The following is a 7,523-nucleotide window of genomic DNA, read 5'->3' on the forward strand; positions in this document are numbered from 1 at the left end:
GAACAGGAAAGAGCAGTCTCTGTTAAGACTGAGATGTGTTCATTCATTCAGTGAATATGTGAATGAATGACTGGTGGTGGTTTTAAGTCACTGGAAACAGTGACTTGTTAAGCAGCAGTAGAAAGCTGACACATATAGGGTATTTGTTTTGTTTGCTTGTTTTGCTGGTATTGGGGCTTAACCTCAGGGGCTGAGTGCTGTCGTTTAACTTTTTTTTTTGCTCAAGGTTGGTGCTCTTCTACTTGAGCTACAGCTCCATTTCTGGCTTCAGTGGCTGATTGGAGGTAAGTGTCTCATAGACTTTTCAGCTGGCCTCTGTTTCAATCACACCATATCCTTAGGCCCTACTATCTGCCTTGTAGCAAGTGATCAATAACTATGAGTGGAATGAGCATGAATAAAAGTGAGGAGAAAGAAGCTCCAAGAACCAGGGACCTGTGGCTCATACCTGTAATCCCAGCTACTCATGTTGCTGAGATCTGAGGATGGCAATTTGAAGCCAGCTGATGCAGGAAAGTCTAAGAAACTCTTACCTTCAGTTAATCAAATAGCTGCAAGTAGAGCTGTGGCTCAAGTTGTAGAGTGCTAAACGTAAGCGAAAAAAGCTCAGGCACATTGGGTTGGAATACGGCCTAGTGGCAAGAGTGCCTGCTTTGTATACATGAACCCCTGGGTTTGCGTCCTCAGCACCACACATATAGAAAAGGGGTGCTGTGGCTCAAGTGGCAGAGTGCTAGCCTTAAGCAAAAAGAAGCCAGGGACAGTGTTCAGGCCTTGAGTTCAAGCCCCAGGACTGGCAAAAAAAAAAAAAAAAAAGCTCAGAGACAGCACTCAGACTCAGAGGTCAAGCCCCAGGACTCTCATTAAAAAAAGCAGCAGTTGCTGCAATAAAAGAAAAAAAGGGGTGGAGCAAAGTCCAGGAGTTTCATGGAAGGCCAGTGATTTCTTGGATGACCATTTCACATATATCTTAGGATACCTTATTTAACTTCTTCAGAAACTGAGACCAGGGAGGACGAATGACACCCCCTCCCCCGTTCGTGGACAAAAGCATACTCAGAAATGTGGCTACTCAAATACCACATAACCTAGACAAAGTCACTGTCACCTTCCCAAGGCCATCACTATATGTCTGCCGCCAACACCACTACTATCCCAAAGGGGAAGGAAAAAAAGTCTCTTTGGGACCGGAGGTGTAAGTCAGCTGACAAACTGTGAAAGGAGGGGTGGAAAGGGTGGAGAGACCCATCCAGGACACAGGCAGTTATTCTGAGACAGCTGGGAAGAATGGCTGGTACAGAAATAACCTAGCCTCCTCACCCCTTGGTTCAGCCCTCACACCTCTGCCCTAGCAAAGGAGAGGCTAACACTGTAATTCATCTCTCCAACACCTACATCTGCCAGCTTCTAGCAGGGCCTGCAAGGGGGGCAAGGTATTTATCACATCTAACTCTGTCCACTGGGGGCTCACAATCTGTGAAGTCAGACTGTGGACCTCAGATTGCTGAGCGTTGGTAACTGGGTTTGGCAGCGTTCAAGATATCCCCAGAGGAAAAGGTCCCCTGAACTAGTTCAATGAACAGATACAAGTTATCCAATCCAGGAAGTTAGCAGTAACAGAAGTGATGATCAGTGCAAAGGGAGGAAGGTGAATTGTTTTGTTTGGGGTGGAAGCACCGAGAAGTTCGGAGGAGTGTGACAGAAGAGTAGACTAGGGGTTTGTCCCAACTGGAGAGCCTTGAATGTCAAGCAAAAATTGATGGCACAAGAGAGAGCCACGGGGAATTTTTTTTTTTTTAAACCAAGAAGGAGTCCATCATGATCTGGTTTGCACAGCAGAAAGTGCACTGTGATTGTTTGGGGGAGGTGACCCCGGAAAGGAGTGCGGGTGAGGGGCAGATGTAAAGGCAGAAGAACCCCGTAAGTACTCGGGTGGGCAGCTGTATCCAGGTGGGGACCCGGCGGGAGGAAGGAATGGGCCTCGGGCTCCAGAGCGCTGTTCCCGGCACTTCCCGGACCTCAGCGCCGTGCCGCGCCCCGCCCCGCCCAGGACCTAACTTTCTTTCCCTGGTGCCAAACTCAAAAGTTTTGGTCCGGGGAAAAAAAGAAAAAGTGCTGCTGGAGCCTTAATCCTAGGAGAGGGGTCAAAGCAAGATGGACTTCAGCTCCCAGAATGCTTCGCGGCAGAGCTCTGACGGTCGCGTGGCGTCTCAGGCCGGACGGAGCGATTCGCGGCTCGGAGAGACGCCCCTGCAGGGTGTAGTGCGGGAAACCTAGGCACCGCCATCTTCGCTTGGGCCAAACCAACTGTACGCCTGGTAGGAGGTCCCGTGTCCTCTACCTCGCCAGTTACCGCAGGCGACACAGTACAGTGCTATTCATTTTCGGAAGCCTTAGCATTATGCTTTACGTTGAGAATTCTTTCCCTCTTGCGCCCAGTACATAGCGGAACCCTCCAGGAGGCGATAGGACATCCCAGCATGGCCGCGCCCAGGTAGGTTCCGCCGAGGGGAGGCGGGACCGGAAGTCCGTTTGCCCCGCCTCCTGGTATGAGGGGGCTTCCGCTTCCGGTAGCGCGGAGGCTGCAGCCTCGCTCTGATCCCTGCGGCGGGCGGCCGAGCCGTGTGTCTCCTCCTCCGCCGCCGCCATATTGTCTGTGTGAAGAGAGGAGATAGCGGCCGCTGCCGCTGCCGCTTCCACCATAGGTACTGTGGGGGCCGCTAGGCGAGGTTTTTAGGGGGCGGCGGTGGGCCGAGATGAGGCGGCGGGGCGCGACCGCCTCTCACGCTCTCGGCGGGCTCCTGTGCGGCCTGTCGCCTTCCCCTGCCCCCCTCCCCCCAGCCCAGGCCCCTGCAGTCCATTCCGGAGGCCCGGGGCCACCCCGGACGGTGGAGGGCTGGGCAGTGGGGACGCGGTGGCCGAAGTGAGGGCGGGATCCCGCGATCGGACTCTGGCTTATTGCGGGAGAGAGGCTGGGCTGGGTGGAGACTGGAGGGGACCAAGTACTTGGAGGTGGGGGCCGGCGGAGGGGGAAGGGAGCTTTAGGGGTGGGGTCTTGGGGGGGGGGTCGGGGGAAGGATGCCTCCCGCGAGCTGGGCAGCTGGATGGGGGCCTCCCTAGGGTCGCTCTGGGCGGGGCTGAGCCTCCCACTTGCAGGCTGGGTGCGAGGTGGAGGGATAACCTCCACTCCCGGGCGGGGTTGCTGGGGAGAAAGGAGCAGAGACCCGCGAAGTGGGGCGCTGCGGGTCAAGTAAGGCTTGAAAGCTAGTTTGGAGTTTGGTTGGTGGGGAAAAGCTATAGAGTATGAAAAGCTAGCTTAAGAGTTACAGATGTTGGTGATCTCTTGAAAGAACGAGACTTCTGAATTTTGTTTCTGGTTGTTTTTTGTTTGTTTGCTGGTTGTTTGGTGTTTGGTTTTTTTTTTTTTTTGCACAATTCTGGGATCTAACTAGGTTAGGCAGGTGATGGATGGAGCTTCTGTAGTTTGTCTTGGGGAAGCAGAGTCAGGGTGAGGAGAATTGTTGCCTTTCGCTTTTGTGTGGGGAGGAAAGAGTTCTGAAAAGGTGACAGGGTATTTGGGAATACTTGATTGTCTTGTTATAGGTAAATTCTGTAGGAAGAGGGTATGGAGAAAGGAAATGAAAATAAAAATTAGAAGAGATTTCCCCTCCTAGAGTTGGAGACCCCATTCCCTCTGAAGTGTGACAGATTAGGCCAGTGGTTATGAACTATATTTCAGAGGGTCTCAAAATGTCAGGGCCACTACTAATTAGCTGTGTGGCCAAAATTCTGTAAGCCTCAGTTTTTCTATCTATAAAATGTGGGTGGTGATCACTTTTAGCTCATAAGTTTATAGCAATGAGTAAATAAGGCATTTGTACCAGGTACTTAACACAGTGCCTGATAGTCCTGCTTAATACATTTACATCTCACAGTTATTAAAGAAGCTAACCTGTGTATTTAGGGTTAGGTAAAGTTTGTCAAGAATGGCTTCAGAGGTAGTTGTGGTGGCTTATACCTGCAGTCCTAGCTGCTCAGGAGGCTGCTATGTGAGGATGGAGGTTTGACGCCAGCCTAGGGTAGGAAAGTCTGAGAGATGCAGCTTCACTTAAGCAAACAGCAGGAAGTGGAGTGTGGCTCTAGGGGTAGAGCACCACCAGCCTTGAGCAAACAAAGCTAAGCAAACATTGCTTAGGCCTTGAGTTCAAGCCCCAATATCAGCTTGTGTGCACACAAACAGCTTCGGAAATTATCTCTTACAGTAATAGCAAATCAGTTGGTTCGACTGGTTTGATAGGGCCTGGATAACATCCAAAAGGACTAATACTAGTTCTTCTGCATGGCAGTTTGAAAAGTTTACCTGCTGAAATTTTAGCAGAGTAGGTTTGTCCTTCTGTGACTTTCAAGCATTTGGCTTTCATTTGCTTTTGGAGGACGTGTGACTTTGAAGAAGCAAGGAAAAGGCTTTGCTATTTACTTAGACTGATTTTATAGTAATGTCAAAGATAGGTTTACCCTCTGGCCATTTCCCTACTTATGTCCTCATTTATGAAAAGAGAAGGGGAACATGGAGTAATTTTTGAGTTAAGGGGGGATTCCTTTGCTATTTGAAGATAAAACAGGTGGCAGCTACTTTTCAACAATGTACATTTAATTATGTTGCCTACCCACTCTTCCAGGATGAGGCTTTGAACATACACCTTAATGCTCTCCTAAGGAAAAAGAAGAATTTCCTTAGCTTACAAGTTTTGTTTTGTTTTGGTCACTCATATAGCTTGAACTCTGGGCCCCTGAGCTGCCCTTGAGCTCTTTCACTCAAACCTAGGGCTCTACCACTTTGGGCCACAGCTCCACTTCTGGTTTTCTGGTGGTTAATTGGAAGTAAAAGGGCCACAGTTCCTACCCAGGCTGGTTCAGAACCATGATTCTTAGATCTCAACCTCCTGAGAAGCTAGGATTACTGGCATTAGCCACCAGTTCCCAAAGTGAATAGCTTTTATTCAACAGTCTCCTAGCCTTGCACCAAATTAGGCTCGTCCCAGAAGACCAGATGATACAGAACAGACCCCAAGTGAAGCCAGCTCTAGCATTACAGGCGTGAGCCACCAGTGCCTGGCCAGCTTACAAGTCTTTAACTCCCTTTTCCTGTCATCATACCCCTTCCCCCCCCACACACACACTTTATCCTGCAATACTAAAGTAAGTTCTTGAATTTTTTTTTTTTTTTAGTTTAAAACCTTGTATGGGTTTGGGTTTGTGACAGGAAAAATGGTACCATACTCCACACTCTACATGTCCATACTTTAATCTCCAGAATCTATAAGTATGTTATGTTAAGTGACAGAAGGGATGTTAAAGATATCATTAAGGTTAAGAATCCTAAAATATGGAAGGGCTGGGAACGTGGCTTAGTGGTAGAGTGCTTAATAGTGCTTACTCAGCATGCATGGAGCTCTGGGTTTGATTCCTCAGTACCACATAAATAGAAAAATCTGAAAGTGGCACTGTGGCTCAAGTGGTAGAGTACAAAAACAAGCTATGGGACAGTGCCCAAGCCCTGAGTTAAAGCCCCAGGACTGGCAAAACAACAAATTGAAATTATCCTAGAATTTCTGGGTAGGCCTAGTTTAATGACATGAGTCTTTAAAAGTGAAGAACTTGAGCTGGGATCCTAGCTACTCAGGAAGCTGAGATTTGAGGATTGTGGTTCAAAGCCATTAGGGCAGGAAAGTCTGCAAGACTTATCTCCAGTTAACCTGAAGAAAACTGAAAGTAGAGCTGTAGCTGAAAGTGGTAGAGCATTAACCTTAAGTGAAAAAGCCTAGGGACAGAGCCCAGGCGCTGAATTCAAGCCCCGCAACCAACAACAACAAAAAAGTAGAGAACTTTTTCCAAATGAGCAGAAAGGAGACATCAGATTTGTGAAGCATAAGAGGCGATTCCATTGTTTCTGAGGGGGCTGCATATGCAGAAAGTATGAAAAGGAATTCAAGCAGTCTCCATATCTGTTTGACAGCCAGCCAGGAAATGAAGGCCTTTGACCTATTATTACTTTTTTTTTGGTCAGTCATGGGGCTTGAACTCAGGGTCTGGGTGCTGTCCTTGAGCTGCTTTATTTTTTTTCTGCCTGTCCTTGGGCTTGAACTCAGAGCCTGAGCACTGAGTCTCTGTGCTCTAGGCTAGCGCTGTACCTTATGAGCCACAGTGCTACTTTGGCTTTTTCTGAGTAGTTTTTGGGGAGATAAGAGTCTCACGATTTCTCTGCCGTGGCAGGCTTCAAACTACAGTCCTCAAATCTTACCCTCCTGAGTAGCTAGGATTACAGGCATTGGCCACCAGCACCTGGCCTTGACCTACAATTTGAATGATCTGGGAGGTAGATTCTGCCCCAGAGTTTCAAGAAGGAATACAGCTTCCCATACACTTTGATTCGGGGGTTGAGTTTCTAAACGCAGGGGGATCTTAAGCTCACTTACCAATTACAACCTACAGAAAATGTGAAATAATAAATTTGTGATACCATAAGCCTTTGTGGGAATTTCTTATGGCAGCAGTGGAGTACTTGTATACATTTTGGTACTAGAAGTGGGGTACTGTTGCCTGAAAATGGAATGAAAGTGGGTGGAGGCTAGAATTTTGAAGGGTATGATAGAACAAAAAAAGAACTAGAACTGATAGGGAATAGGAATTTGAATGTTGATGGCCCTGTGGTATGAAAGTAAGGTACTTCCTATGGGAAACTGGCAGAAAATGGATCATTATTACATTATATCAAATAGGGTTAGAATTGTGTATGTGGTTGTTTGAAAGGCAGAATTTCTGAATGATAAACTTGGATGTTTTGCCAAGAGATTTTTCAAGCAAAATGTTGAAGGTGGATGTCTTTCTAAGGGAGTGAACCCCTGTGAAATTCACTCAAAGCCCAGTATAGGTCCAACTGAAAGAGAAAGTAAGAGTAATTATGTTGGGACTCTCCAAATTTTACAGAAACAAGCTTAGAAAGGTTACTCACATGTGAATGTGCTGGTTGTCATTTTAAAAAAAAGAAAAGGTGACTCCGGTGGAACTGAGCCCAATGTGACAGAGCTAAAAACTAACTGCAGAGGATTTTTCTCAGGCTACGAAGTGGGATGGATTTTATTTTGAAATTGTTTCGGATATTGTGGTTGTTTGATTTTATATTTCATCCATTTAAACTAGAATATCTGTAACTGCTACCCAATGCCTGCCCCTTCATAGGATGTGGGCAGCAGATAACTTTTTTTTTTTTTTAAAGAATTATGTCCTTAGCATTGTATTTGATGCATACAATGAATCTCACATCTGAATTAAAGGATGATATTTTGGGAATTTTGAATTGATAGGTTTTGCCTTAGAGTTTTAGATTTTTGAGTTGATATTGTAGTGGGTGAGACATTTGGAAAACTTCGGATGGGATAAATCCATTTTTCATATGGGAGAGATGTAACTCTTTGGAGGTGAGAGGGTGGTCTGTGATAAGCAGAATGTTCCCCTAATTGTGA

The 7,523-nt window shown here is 46.9% G+C and overlaps 1 protein-coding gene across 1 annotated transcript in view; it reads left to right on the plus strand.

The window, feature by feature from the left end:
* The first annotated feature begins 2,581 nt into the window (after positions 1-2,581).
* The window catches only part of Csnk2a1 (casein kinase 2 alpha 1), a 53,594-nt gene continuing 48,652 nt past the window's right edge, over positions 2,582-7,523 (plus strand). The window contains exon 1 of the mRNA XM_048348950.1: positions 2,582-2,705. The gene's annotated coding sequence lies outside the window, so the exon portion shown is untranslated. The remainder of the gene's footprint in view (positions 2,706-7,523) is intronic.

Source organism: Perognathus longimembris, chromosome 6 (genome assembly GCF_023159225.1).
Source record: "Perognathus longimembris pacificus isolate PPM17 chromosome 6, ASM2315922v1, whole genome shotgun sequence".
NCBI lineage: Eukaryota > Metazoa > Chordata > Mammalia > Rodentia > Heteromyidae > Perognathus > Perognathus longimembris.